Raw genomic sequence first — 14,103 nt, forward strand, 5'->3', positions numbered from 1 at the left:
TTACAGACATTATTTGTATGCACAAAAACACTCATGTACCCATTTTTGTATCTTTCTCTCTCTCTCTCTCTCTCTCTCACACACACACACACACACACACACACAGTCCCTATTCTATGTGTTAGTATGCATTCTATATTTCTGCACACACAAAATCACACATGCACCAACTGTTCTATCATCATTCATCACACACAATCACTCATGCACATATGCATATGCACACACATTCAGAAACACATATGCATACTTAAAAGCATTAGCACACACACACACGCACACACATAAAGATTGTGTACATGTAAAGGCTAACACCAGACCAGAACATGCAAATAACAGCTGCGCTCAATACTGTCCCTGCAAACTCATTTCAGAGAAACGGCGGTAGAAAAACTGTTCCTGCAATACTGAAAGACATCAATCAATAATGCCACACCAGCACAACGCCACCACCATAATCACCACAAGTAGCAGCAGCAGCAGCAGACAAAACCATCCTGAGCTGCTGTTACAAGGTTGGTAGTGGAGGTTGCAGTGATTGTGGTGGTAGGTGATATGATATGAGAGAGGGGGGGAAGGAAGGAGAAAGAGAGAGAGAGAGAGAGAGAGAGAGAGAGAGAGAGAGGAGCAGAAAAAAAAGTAAATGAATAAATAAAACAGTATGAAATAAGAAATAGAAACAAAACAAAAGAAAGAGTGTTTCTTTCCTGATATAATTCAAAACAGATAAATCAACAAAAACAATGACAAAAATATCTAGTTTTACAAAACAAAATAAAAAAAAAAAAACCCCATAAAATAAAAATTTAAAATTTAGAAGAAAAAAAATATAAAGAACAAAAGGGAAGAAAATAAAGAAAAGAAAGGTTTTCCGAAATTGAGGCGAAAACAACCAAATCTTGGAACAAAAATTCTTTATTCCAAGGAAGGAGTGATACAACAGCCACACAAGTTTATTCTTGGGAATATTTGCAATTTGTCAATGCCATAATGCTAAATGGAACTATGCTTGAAATGTTAGTGCCATCACCACCACCATAATAATAATAATAATGATGATAATAATGATTAATAATAATAATAATAATGGTAATCATAATAAGTCGTGTTGATTAAAAATGATAAACAAAAAAAATTAAATAAAATTGAAAAAAAAAAATGAAGAGCAAAAGAGTTGGTTTTTTTTTTGTTTTGATTGGTTAAATATAGGAAGGAAAAAAGATATACTAGAGACAGATATGATTCGCTTAAATGTAATACACGACTTCATGCATTACAAGAAAAGAGAGGGGGGGGGGAAAATTTGGAGACAGTTTTGGTACAAGTGTTTTAGAGATTTTTAAGTTTTAAAGTGGACCATTAGTGTTTGGTTCTTGTGAGCACAGCAGTGCTGTAAATTTAGGGTTTGAAAATAACCCCCACTCCACCAAAAAAATCAACCAAATAGAATATGGATTGAATGAGAACAATTATTTATTATTATTATCATTATTAAGGTGGTGAGCTGGCAGAATTGTTAGCACATCGGGCAAAATGCTTAGCAGCATATTTTGTCTGTCTGTCTGCACATTCTGAGTTCAAATTCTGCCAAAGTCAACTTTGCTTTTCATCCTTTCAGGGTTGATAAATTTAGTACCAGTGAAACACTGGGGTCAATGTAATTGACTGATCCTCTCTTCCAAAATTTCAGGCCTTGTGCCTATAGTGGAAAGGATTATTATTATTATTAAGGTGGTGAGCTGGCAGAATTGTTAGCACACTGGGCAAAATGCTTAGTGGCATTTCATTCGTCTTTACATTTGGAGTTCAAATTCTACCGAGGACAACTTTGTCTTTCATCTTTTTGGAGGTCAATAAATTAAGTGCCAATCAAGTACTGGGGTTGATGTAATGGACTTATCCTCCACTCCAAATGGTTGCCCTTGTGGCAAAATTTGAAATTATTATTATTCACTACAAGGAAGTTATAAGAGTAGGGTTGAAGGAGTAATTACAAACTGGTATGAATGGCTTTGAACACACAAAACTGTGTTTAACAGCAGGCAATAAGAATACAAATTGTTGAGAGATGAATTCCTTTCTTTATCTTGGAAATTTATGATATCTACAATAAAAATGATTTTCAGGTGGAAGAGAGAGATAAAAAGAAGTCCATAAAGATACAAAAAGTAAATATAGATTCTGTGGTTAATGGAATATTTCTATAGTTAGCCACTACTGGACAATTTACCTTGTAGGTATTATTATATTGTTTAATTCCAGATCATCTCTAATCAAGTCAATTTCTGATTATAGGAGATTGCAGTTTTCAAATGTAATTCATTGAGGACTATTTTATCTAATATATCATTTTGTTTTTAGCAGCAAGTTCTGGCTGCTACTTCTAGCATGTTGAGTGACCATGTAGAAACTCCATTGTTGGTTCAGTGTATATTCATATTATTGGATAAATATTAAAAATAATAAAATTGAAGAAATAACAGAATAATACAGTAAGGTGTAGTTTAGCAGGAACATTAAGATTTGTGCGAAATATACGGCTTTCTGTGAGACATTATTGATTGTTAAACAACTAAAATAGTCTATAGCTAACAAGGCCCTGTTTCCATTAGTGAGCAATATATCTTCTTGTTTTTCCTCTTCTAAAGTTGTATGCTACAATGGTGCTACAGAATAGCAGCTGCATCAGGTGTTGTCCATCTTCAATTCCACAAGCTACAACTTCAGAAAGCATGCTGTTTGCAAACATATTCTACCGTAAAGCAATGGTTGGCATGGTAGCTGCTATAGTTCTGTCAATTTGCCATATTGCAGAGTTGATAAATGTGGACTTCACTTTTATTATCATGTTAGCAAGCATCTTTAGCTGTGTGAGTGAACAAACTGTATAAAAATTTACAACAGCAACTGCAGTGTTTGTAGTAGCAACAGCATTACAGTTGGACAGAAATGAGACATCGAAAACGTGAAGAACTGAAGCCAGTCAATTTAGAAAAGGGGGGGGGGGAATACCAATTGCACACATATTTACACATACACACAAAATGCAGCCAGCTACAAATTTTTTGCTAGATCTGAAAGAATAACTGATGAAGGAAATTTATGGTTCAGTTGCACAGCTAAACCCTGATAGTCATTAAATTTGGTTCAAGTTCTGAGTGGTTTAATTAGACAGTCAAATAATGCTTCATCAGTAAAGATATTAGGGAAATGATAATGATTGAAGAACTTCCAAGAACTAAAGATTGTAAAACAGCAAAGTTCTTTGTTAGTGAAAATAATACGAGCAAAAAAAACCCTAAATAACTAGCAATTAACTGATGCCAACAAAGGTACTTTTATTTTTTAAGAAGATTATTTATCAGAAGAGCTGATTTGCTTAAAAACTGGCAAAGATGTATTTTAATCAAGTAAAGATAGCACATAATTTGAAACTGTTATTTAATGAGTCAATCTTAAAATGTTCACTTCCAACAGTCATTATAAGAAACTTCACAAAAAAATTTGAAACAAGTACCTTGAAACTAAAGTAATAAATAAAACTTTAGCGTCAAATTTTAGGAGAGTTGTAGACTTGGTATTATAGAATTGTATAATAATACATTTAGTTTTGATGAAAATGTTTGCATAATACAATTTAGATTCTTTTATTATATTGCTATTAGTATTATGAATTCTTTCGCTGTATTTCCATGTTTCTTAGGCTTTTCTGTTTTTAGTTAAATCAGCAGATTATGTTAGTTCATAAAAGGAAACAAGAGGGTACATTCACTTTAGTTTTAATGCAGTTGTTTGAAATAAAGGAACAGGGGACTGAAAACAATTTGGGAAGATTTTGTAGAAAAATATTATGTTTTTTAATAAATAAAAACTATTTGATTAATTTTATTTTTTGATAATATTATGGTGCAAATTCTGATAATACATTATCTCACATTTTCTCAAGAGAATTATCTGATATCTAAGAAACTACAATGAAATTTCGAACAGAAAAGAATATGGGAATGACGGACGAAGGCAAGTCGGGCAAAATATCACATAAAATATTTCATGTAACCAGACTCTAATGTGGTTAGAATGGCAAGAAAACGGTTCCTGAATACCTAAAACCAAAAAACAACAACAGATCATGTTAGGGTGACTTCTAAAAGATTTTGGACAGAAACTGTTTTCTGTTCAATATTGCAAAAATTCAAATCTGCAGACCAGTTCAAACTCTTACATAAGAATACATAAACATAAAAGAGAAAAATAATTTGTTGAATTACTTGGAAATGTCCAATACATTGAACTAATATGAACTAAATTAACTGAATTCAAGTACCACAAATTTTTAAGAGAACAGCATTAATTCTTGCAAACTTCTCTTTGAACAGAACGATTTGTTGCTGCATAAGAAGCATAAGACTACGTACAATGTAATGGTTTTGGCATAGCTTAGTACTTTTTGTTAAAACAGCTAATGGCAAGAAAGAAGCAAGTCAAATTTGATGATAAAAAAATAAATTTCTGTCAATACAACGTAAATGGAAACACACAGAGAATTAATCTACAAGGGAGTGAAAGTTATTATAAAAAATAAGTAAAGATACTATCAAGAATTCAAGCATAAAATGGAATGATCATAAATCATTTAAGATATATGAAATATCACATAAAATACTCCTTTAAAAAGTATATTACATTAGACTTATAAACCCCGCATCTCTCTATCTCTCTACATACATACAAGCATACACACACACACACACACACACATATATATGAACATATAAATACATGTGTGTGTGTGTGTGTGTAAATGTGTATGCATATATATATATTTCTGAATGTATGTAAAAGAGAGAGGGAGAGAGCAAAGTTTGATGACAGAATTAATACAACATTGACAGCATAGTGCTACTTTAGAATAATACGTAAAGTAGCAGGAGCATTTCAAGTAATTCTTTGAAATGCTCCTGAAATGATTTATAATAAATAATATATAATTAGTATATTTAGCGGGTAGAAAAAAAAATTAATTTGAATAATTTCTAATTTGCAATCTGAGTAGCAGCAGCAGCAATAATGATAGCATCAAGTTAATAAAGGAACCTGTACATGGTGACTTGACCTGCTAAAAAACAGCAGCCAAGTCTCCCTCAAATCATACTCTACTACCTTAAGAAGAGAACACTCATGCATGAGTAGATACTCATGAAAAGAATGGGAGAATCTAAGCTGGAATGCCTTTTTGAATCATAAGCCTGCTCAATGAAGCTTGGCCAAAGCTGAACAACAACTGCTGTAGTAACTATTTATTTGTTATTCTGATTCTTGTTTCACTATTAAATTGGCAATTAACATTAATGATAGGAATGAATTTTTGTAGTAAGAGCTTTAAAAAACTCTTCAAACAAATCTTGAATTCCAAACTGGACACCACTTTGTAGAGAAAAACTGAATACTATCTGTGCATAAAATGTATTTAACTAACTTCAAAGTTTTATGGAATTGTTAAAAAAAAAATGAAAGCAATTAAAAAAATAAATAAAAGATTGGTTAGGTAAAAATAGAAACTAATATTGATTTTATTCATTGGTACAAAAGTCAGAACTGGCAAAGATCAAGCAGACATTATCCACAAGTCACAGAGACACCGTTTCTTCTCTTTCTGTCTTCTATAGTTACTATAGTGACCACCACTCCTCTGAACTAGGTAGTTGCATACCCTGTTATCACCTCAAAGTTGCTACAAATGCTGAAACCCATAATCTTGTCAAACCTACATCATAAAGACAAGGATTTATTTCTAGAGCCAAAATCAGATACTGATCCTCCAAAAAAATACAAGTAAAATCCACATTGGAGTACAGCGCACATCTAGAATATATTGCTGTTTGCTGCTATACATGCACATATCCTAGCATGAGAAAATGAAAAGGTTATTCAACTAATTAGAAAAAATTCAGTCAACTTCAGGCTTCTGCTGTCTCACAAACATGCTGTTTCTTTTCTCTGCTCCATTCATTGAGATCTTTTTTGTTAACTTTCTTATAACCCATGATACATTTTTGTGAATGTGTAAAATAGAAATTAAGAAAAAAAAAAAAGAATCCCTAAAAACTGTTAAAAGTAAAAGAGAGTGAACAAACATTGCAGATTATTCAAACATAAACACACAAATATAGGGTTAAGAAGTTACTTCACAACCACATGAGCTATCTTATGGAATTTGGTAGACAAAGTTGTTTGGAAGCTCATCATGAGTGGGTGTCTTTTATTGTTGTATATCTTAAAGATGTAACCATCAACTAGAAAACTACACATGTATATATGTATGTATATGTGTGAGTGTGTATGCACATGTGTTTATGTATGTGTGTAACTAGAAACACCTTAGTTCTTTTCAGAAGGTTTTAATATTGTGTCTGCACCAAAGTACACAGTGATTCCCTTATCATGCATACACACTATTGCAAGTGCAGTAAATAAGTGTTTGACCAATTGGAAACCTGAAGCCAATGATGCTTTTGTTCATCAATTGTGATAATAAATGATAAATGACAACTACTAAATCCATGTCTTTTGTTTTATTCTCTCCTCATGAAATTCCTATTTACAAGTAAATACAAAGGTGTCGAAAAATTATAAAGTTCTTGCAAAGAGGAAACAATACTTTAAAGATCCACCTCTTGTTCTCTCTTTCATACAGACATACAACACAAAAGTACCCCCCCACCAAAAAAAAAAAAAAAAATCTGGTTTCACACTGAAAACCCCCAAAAAGAAACAAATTTATTAATAAAAAAAAACAAAAAAAAAACTGGAGATCGATAATGTTCATAGGCAGATAAAAGTATTTTAAGATGTGTGAGTGTGTATTAATTTAGTAGCAGATAAATAATAAAGCTGCCTATTCACAATAACATTTCTAACTAGAAACTGAAGAGTCATTTTCAAGTCATAATATCAATGAAAGATATTTTTATCCTCCTTTGAAAATGTAGCAACCATTCTAAAAATAAAACTGGCCATCTTAAAAGCTAGCTTGTTACACACAAATGGTCCAGGGATTTTATTATTATTATTACTACTACTTTTTATATTTATATTTTTTTTTTTTTGCAAGAAATATATTACAACTAACTGAATGGTTCATTTTCCATTGTAACTGGCCAAGACCAACACATCTCTCTCTCCTGCTTCCTTTGTAAAGTCTTTCTGGCTGTCCGTCTGTTTCTATTATTCAAACCAGTCACAAAGGCAGCATTGCTGAGCATTCTAATTCCCGAGAAAATATTCTTTCAAAAGAGAATGCATATTATTTAATTAAATTTTTTTTATAAAGCGGATACAGGGAGAGGGTGTGTTCAAATGTATCTCTGGATTATTCATACAACATTCCTGGCAATAAAAGCCATAATTCTCTTGAAATCTACCTTCTGTTTTGGTATTTGAGTAGAAGCAATAACAAAAGACAAAAGTTTTGGTTAGCCATTATTTGAATATGAAGAATTGCAAGTGAAGTATTAAAACCTTCACAACGAACATGTATGATATATGAATAAACTGACTTGTTTTGTTTTTCAACTAGAGAGAACATCATTTAGAAAAGCTTGTGGTTTAAGAAAAAAATCTACTTGCAATTACATAATTCTGGGTCCAATTCTACTATGCAGCACCTTGGAAAAGTTTCTTTATTAAAGCCTCTAGCTGGGAAAAACCTTGCGAGTGAAAGTGGATAGATGGAATCTGTACAGAGACCCAGTGGATGTTAAACTGTGCATCTTCTTGTTTCACCAAACTTAACGTCACACTTGGCTCTTGAGTAGATTTAGCAAAGCACATACTGAAGCTACGAGTATTTGGACCAGGTTTTCTGCTTGAGAACAATGTAGAAGTTGTAGTCTCATTCTGCACCTTCTCCTAACCGTTCTTAGAGGGCCTGCAAAACATCATGGGCTGATCTTCCACTGCTAAAGTGACCAGCTGGAAAGTCATTCTACCAGACATATGTGAGTGTGTGTGTGAGCGCACATGGGTATAGTCGTGTCATTAAGTGTATGTGAGGGTGTTGTTTATTGGCTAGTTGTTGTAGAAGACATAGTATAATTGACTCAACTCACCCTAGAAATATTCTCAATGTATTCTTTATTGATACTGCTTCTCACAAGTTAAAAACAAACATGAAACATGTAAGACTTGAGTTCAGAATTCAGATGGAGAAAATTAAATACAACTTCAGGCATTTTGTAGGAATAGGAAAATGTGAGAATAATCTAATACTTTTTTATTTCTGCAGAATTACAGAAAGGGATTTATTTATACTGCAATATGTATTTTGCATATACAATTTGTGACCAATTTACTGGTCCAAATTTTCAGACTAACTATTCTGTGATATCAGCTTTTAAGGATTTTAGTCATTTATATTGACTTTACTTAATCTAGTGATTATCAATTTGTTTACCAAATGGTTAAGGCAGTGTTTATTGGTGTAAAGAGATACACCGTTTTATACACATACACAAACACACATAATATATGGTTCAAAAATCAAATAAACACAAAGACGAGGTGAAAACAATAAACAGAGTGTATTGAGCTTATGCTTAGGAAAACTGGAAGAAGTCTTTAACATTTCAAACCTATGCTCTTCTACAAAAAGGATAGAATGACAAAAGAAGAAAGATGGACAGAAAATAAACAAAACAAATATGTTTGAATTAAATGGTCACTGCATGTGTGCATATGCACACACAACAGGCTTCTACACAATATCTATCTTGTAAGTTTTAATTCATAAGGTATACCATATTGGTCAACTTCATGCTATGGTATAAGACACCCAAACTGATGTACATAACAGCATTGATCCTGGAACCAAGTGGCTGCAAAGTAAACTTCTTCGCTATGTGCACCCATTATGTGTTATGTGTCAGATAAAATAATCATTCGAACATAGTGAGTGATTATAGTTTGAGGAGTGGCTGGCTTGTAAAATCAAAATGTTTATGGTCTAAATCTCTCTCCCTCTCTCTCTTTCTTTCTCTCTGAATTGCACTATGCAGCAAACAACTGCAGTCAGCAGCAGAAGCAAAGAAGATGTGTAGCATTTGGCATTTTTCATTTTCATATGCATGAAGAGATGATTAGATCTGAAAGTGAGTCATGATCATTTATTAGGTGTTGAAAGGCAAAACACTTTCTCTCTCTCTCTCTCTTTTTTTTTCCCAGCCTTTCTTCTGTTGAGCAACCATCATCACAACCATCACCACCATTTGCTGCTGATTATAATCTGATTCATCAGTTGAAAACAGAAACTCACAGAGCCATCTTGAAAGAAGAGATTGACCCTTTTGATCCCCACCACCACTACCATCCTTCTCCTCCTCATCATCATCAGCAACAGCAGTAACATACACATGACTCTGAACGTTATTGAAAGGTATCATCTAAAAAGTAGCCTAGATGCTTTAAAGTTCTTATATTTGTAATAGATATCTAAATATGGCAATGAGGATGAACACACGGTGATGATGATGATGATGATGATGATGATGATAATAAAGAAAGGAAACTAGGAGAGAAATGCCAAGGAGAAAGCAACTGTTAAGAAGACTGTATCTTCTTGTAGATGTTGTTTAGTTCCAGGTATTCCTGTGTAGACCAATGACAAAAGCATTCCAGCCATGACTGTCCAGTTTATTTCCAGAAAGTGTCACCAAAAGTATTAATAAAAATTGTGTCTTTTTTGTTTTGATACAATGTACGGTCTGAGGAAAATTTGGCAACTATTTCTAGCAGGTCAAATGACCACATAGAGGCTACCATGTTGCTTTTAAGTGTATGCTAGTGGAGTGCTTGTGTGAGTGAGCATGTGAGAATACGTTCTTGTAGTTTTTAAATAACATTAAAAATAAAATCTCTGAAGTGACTGGAACAATTCTGTGTAGAAGGCATACATCTGAATATGAAAGTATTTGAAGAAACATAGGATATAGACAGACACAGACTGATTCCTATCCTTATTTTATCTTGGTCAAATACCTTCTGATAAAAGAGGCTGCTTTCTTCCAGTGTTTTTTTTTTTTTACCTGCCTCTTAAGAAAATTTCCAAATTATTAATTAACTAACACAAGGAAAAATATTTTTTTTATGTTCTGAAGATTTAGTAACAAAATAAATATGTAAGGAAAAACAAACAAACAAATTCTTGTATATCCTCAATATTGCAATTTTTAGGTGCATAAGATGAATGCACTTGAAGAAGAAAAATGATTTAGCTGTCAATATTTCATCCACACTTCAACAATTCCACAAACACATCCTTATTATTATGTGACTAACATAAAAGAGTGGTCATCATCAACAAAGACTGTTGAAGAATGGAGAAAAATCAAATAAAATGCTAAATGCACCCAAGAGTTTTTTTTTCTCTCCTTTATTATAATTTTCCTCTTTTCCTTTTTTTTTTGGAGGGGAAGGAGCAATATTATGGGTTCATATTAAGAAGAGGTTAAAACTTCAAAACAGGGACGTTTGTATTATATACATATATATTTGTGTAAAAAATATAACGCGGCAATAACATTTGTGTGTTTGTGTGTGTGTGGATGTTATACAGACATGCACACTCTCTAACTATTAGAATTAGAAACTTAGTTGTTTCCAGTTAAATGCATGTGTTTATAATATGACAGAGTGATTCTTGAAGTCCTAGTCACATTTACATTATCAACAATAGTAATAATATATATAATAAAATATATATATATATATATATATACACACATGAAATATTATATATATATATATATATATATATATATATATATATATAATAAATTTGCTTCAGCTCCATATGGGCACATGGGATGGACCCATCTCATCAGATATCAGAAAAGACTCTTCTGATATCTCATGAGATGGGTCTGAATCAAACTGTTATTAAAAATATATGTAACTCCTAACAAATGTGTTGGGTGCCTTTTCCTTTCATTTATCAACTCTCTCATTACACACACACTAGATTCAATAACATGAAGTAAAGAAGATATGAGTGAGAATAGATGGATAGACAGATAGATAAATAGATTGAGTGTAGGTAGGTAGAGAGGCAGAGATTTCAACTGAAACAAATGGAGTTCATTTTATTTTAGTATAAATTAGATTGAAGACATCTGGTTGAGTTGAAGGATTAATTTTCTAATGTTAATCATGAAAAACAACAACAACAATAATTGGTAAGAATATACAAAGAAGGCAATAATGATAATGACGATGATGATAATGATGGTGATTAAAAGATAAATTGAAAAAAAATAATAAAAAACAAACAATAAAGATAGCAAAAAATATAACCAGTAATGATGATAAAAGTTTTAATCGGAGATTTCACATGATTGTCAAATATTTAATACTTATTTAGTCGTATTCAATAGAAAAGTTTTACACAGAAAGGTGTTTCTCTTGAGATAGGCTCACCTATAGTACAGAATAGGATTGAAAAAAAAAAAAAAAAAAAAAAAAAACCAAATGGGGAAAAAAAGAACAAAAATAGGACAAAAGGTTTCAACAAAAATTAAATTAACAAGATGTTTACAAAATTTTAAAAAGAGTCAAAACAATGTATGTATAAAAATGAAATAAACAAACAAAACAAAACTAAAAGCAAGTGACATAGAACAACAAAAATATACATATGTATGTATATATACACACACACACACACACACACATCAACACATAAATGTGTATATATGTGTGTGTGTGTTTGCTTGTGCATATACATATGTGTGTGAGTGAGTGAGTGAGTGTGTGTGTATACATATGCATACATACGTACTTGTTATGAGAATGTGAGTGTGCACATATATGTATATATATATATATATATATATATATATATATATATATATATATATATATATATATTTGTATGTATACACACACACACACACATACATACATCACCACCACCATGCAAGAGAAAAGCATGGTGAAGAAGCATTGAAATCATCAGATAGCTAGATCTAGATCTTCCAGAAACTGTAGAAGGATGGATTGGGCAGTAATACAAATACCAGCAGCAGCAATAGTGTTTTAAAGGTACCCCCCTCTCCCTACAGGTAACACAATCAAAGGGCACACATGACATGCAGTCATTCACATTCTTCCGATTCAGTCAGATATACAATGTACCACACCACACCACACCACACCACACAAGGCACCACTTCTTTTCTAAAAAAAGAATTTGAGAAGAATAGAGCAAACCTTTCAAGAAAGTGTACTTCGCTGTGTAACTTAAAATTACACACATACAGAGGTATATATGAATGGATTTCACATAAGTTTCGATGAATGAAAGTTACAGATCTTTGAGAGGTAAACAGTTTATTGTACTACAGTTTAATTGCTTGAGCATCCAACTGCCAATTGTACCCTTAACATAAATACCCAGGCACATTCACCCTGACTCAGTGTTTGTAAAAAAAAAAAAAAAAAAAAAAAAAAGGTACAGTCTGTCATAGTTTAAGTGACAGGGCATTCCACAGACAACTGTATGCTTTGCAGTGTGTATGGCCCTTCAAATAACGGGTACAACTCATTTAATAACACAGAGACCCTACATTGCTTCCAACCGACTCAATTTTACTTCCAAGGCTGTGCAGTGAGATCGAAACCTGAAACATTGTGATTGAGAAATGAATGTGTTAACGGTTCAACCAAACAACCATACCATAGAGCTGTGCATGCATGCATGTGTGTGTGTGTGTCTGTGTGTACTTCTACTAACTCAAAGAGTAGAATTATTTCCTTCAGTTTATACTATGCAATGCTGTATAGAAACAAATGTCAATCAGCACTCGAATGAAGCATTTGATTATCTCTGACCATTCTCCCATCTGCCAACCAGTCCAATTCAACCCAGCCCAGCCTAGCTCAGACCAGCTCAGCAAACCAGGACATACCTGCCTCCTTGCCTCACAAGTCTAGCAATGCTTGTAATTAAATAATTGTCCAATAAAATTTGAAGGACTTAAAAATGTTTTGTTTTTCTTTTTAAATGTTATGAGTGGAAACAAATGAGAATATACAAATGATTGATATTAATAATAATAATATTTGTGTTTTCCATGATTGTGAGTATGGGGAGAGCTTATAATACATCTGCAGCTAATTTCCCTTCCTACCTTCCAACAATGAAGTTGGCATGGCAGTGTGGGGGCACAAACAATCTGTTGCTAGATGGCCATCAACTGAGGCAAGCGATGTCAAATATGTTGTTCATAGGTACACCATATAAAGCATGTAAGGTCTCAAATGAAGGTTGGCTGCCACATTGTTAGAGGTCCAGCACTCACTTAGCTCTGCCGATTCCGTTACAGATTTCAAAGTAGACTGTGGGTTTTTATGTTTCATGCGTTTTTGCTGACCTTCAGTTCATGCAATGGATGTCAATGAACTGTACTATATATTTTTCACATTGATTGATACCAGGGATACAAGTTCAAAATTTCTGAAAGAAGTGAGTGATCTAGGATGGATGTGGAAATATTCTTAAAAAATTTATATATATGTAAGATATGTATATATCCATACATACCCCCGCACACATACATATCTCTCTCTCCACACACACACACACACACGCGCATTTTAATGTTTACTTTTCTATGCTTTCAGAATACATACACACACACATATATATATGCTTGCATACATATACACACAAAAACACACAAATACAGACAACAGACATGTATGCACATACTCGAATCTATCCACACCTCTTTCCACACACATGCATACATGTGCATGCATGTGTATACATGTACATATATGCATGTGTATACACACACACACACACACACATACACATAAAGATCAAATAAAATATTTGGATGGAAGATATGTCTGGCATGTTTAGTATCTGATGAAATTCAATAGTTCTTTGGAAATAAATCCGCATTGAAAATTTAAAAATAAAAATCCAATGCATAATAGTTCATGGGATAAAAATATTTGAATTTGGAGAGAGAAAAAAAATGGAACAAAAAAAAAACTTTAAAAAAAACCCAAGAAAAAAAAAAACAGATCTTATCCTTCCAGCAG

At 32.6% G+C, this 14,103-nt stretch overlaps 1 protein-coding gene across 6 annotated transcripts in view; it reads right to left on the bottom strand.

Annotated features, from left to right (window-relative positions):
• The window catches only part of LOC106874257 (pre-B-cell leukemia transcription factor 1), a 465,063-nt gene that overhangs the window by 60,392 nt on the left and 390,568 nt on the right, over window positions 1-14,103 (bottom strand). The gene's annotated exons all lie outside the window — the stretch shown is intronic.

Source organism: Octopus bimaculoides, chromosome 1 (assembly GCF_001194135.2).
Source record: "Octopus bimaculoides isolate UCB-OBI-ISO-001 chromosome 1, ASM119413v2, whole genome shotgun sequence".
In the NCBI taxonomy this organism is placed as follows: Eukaryota; Metazoa; Mollusca; class Cephalopoda; order Octopoda; family Octopodidae; genus Octopus; species Octopus bimaculoides.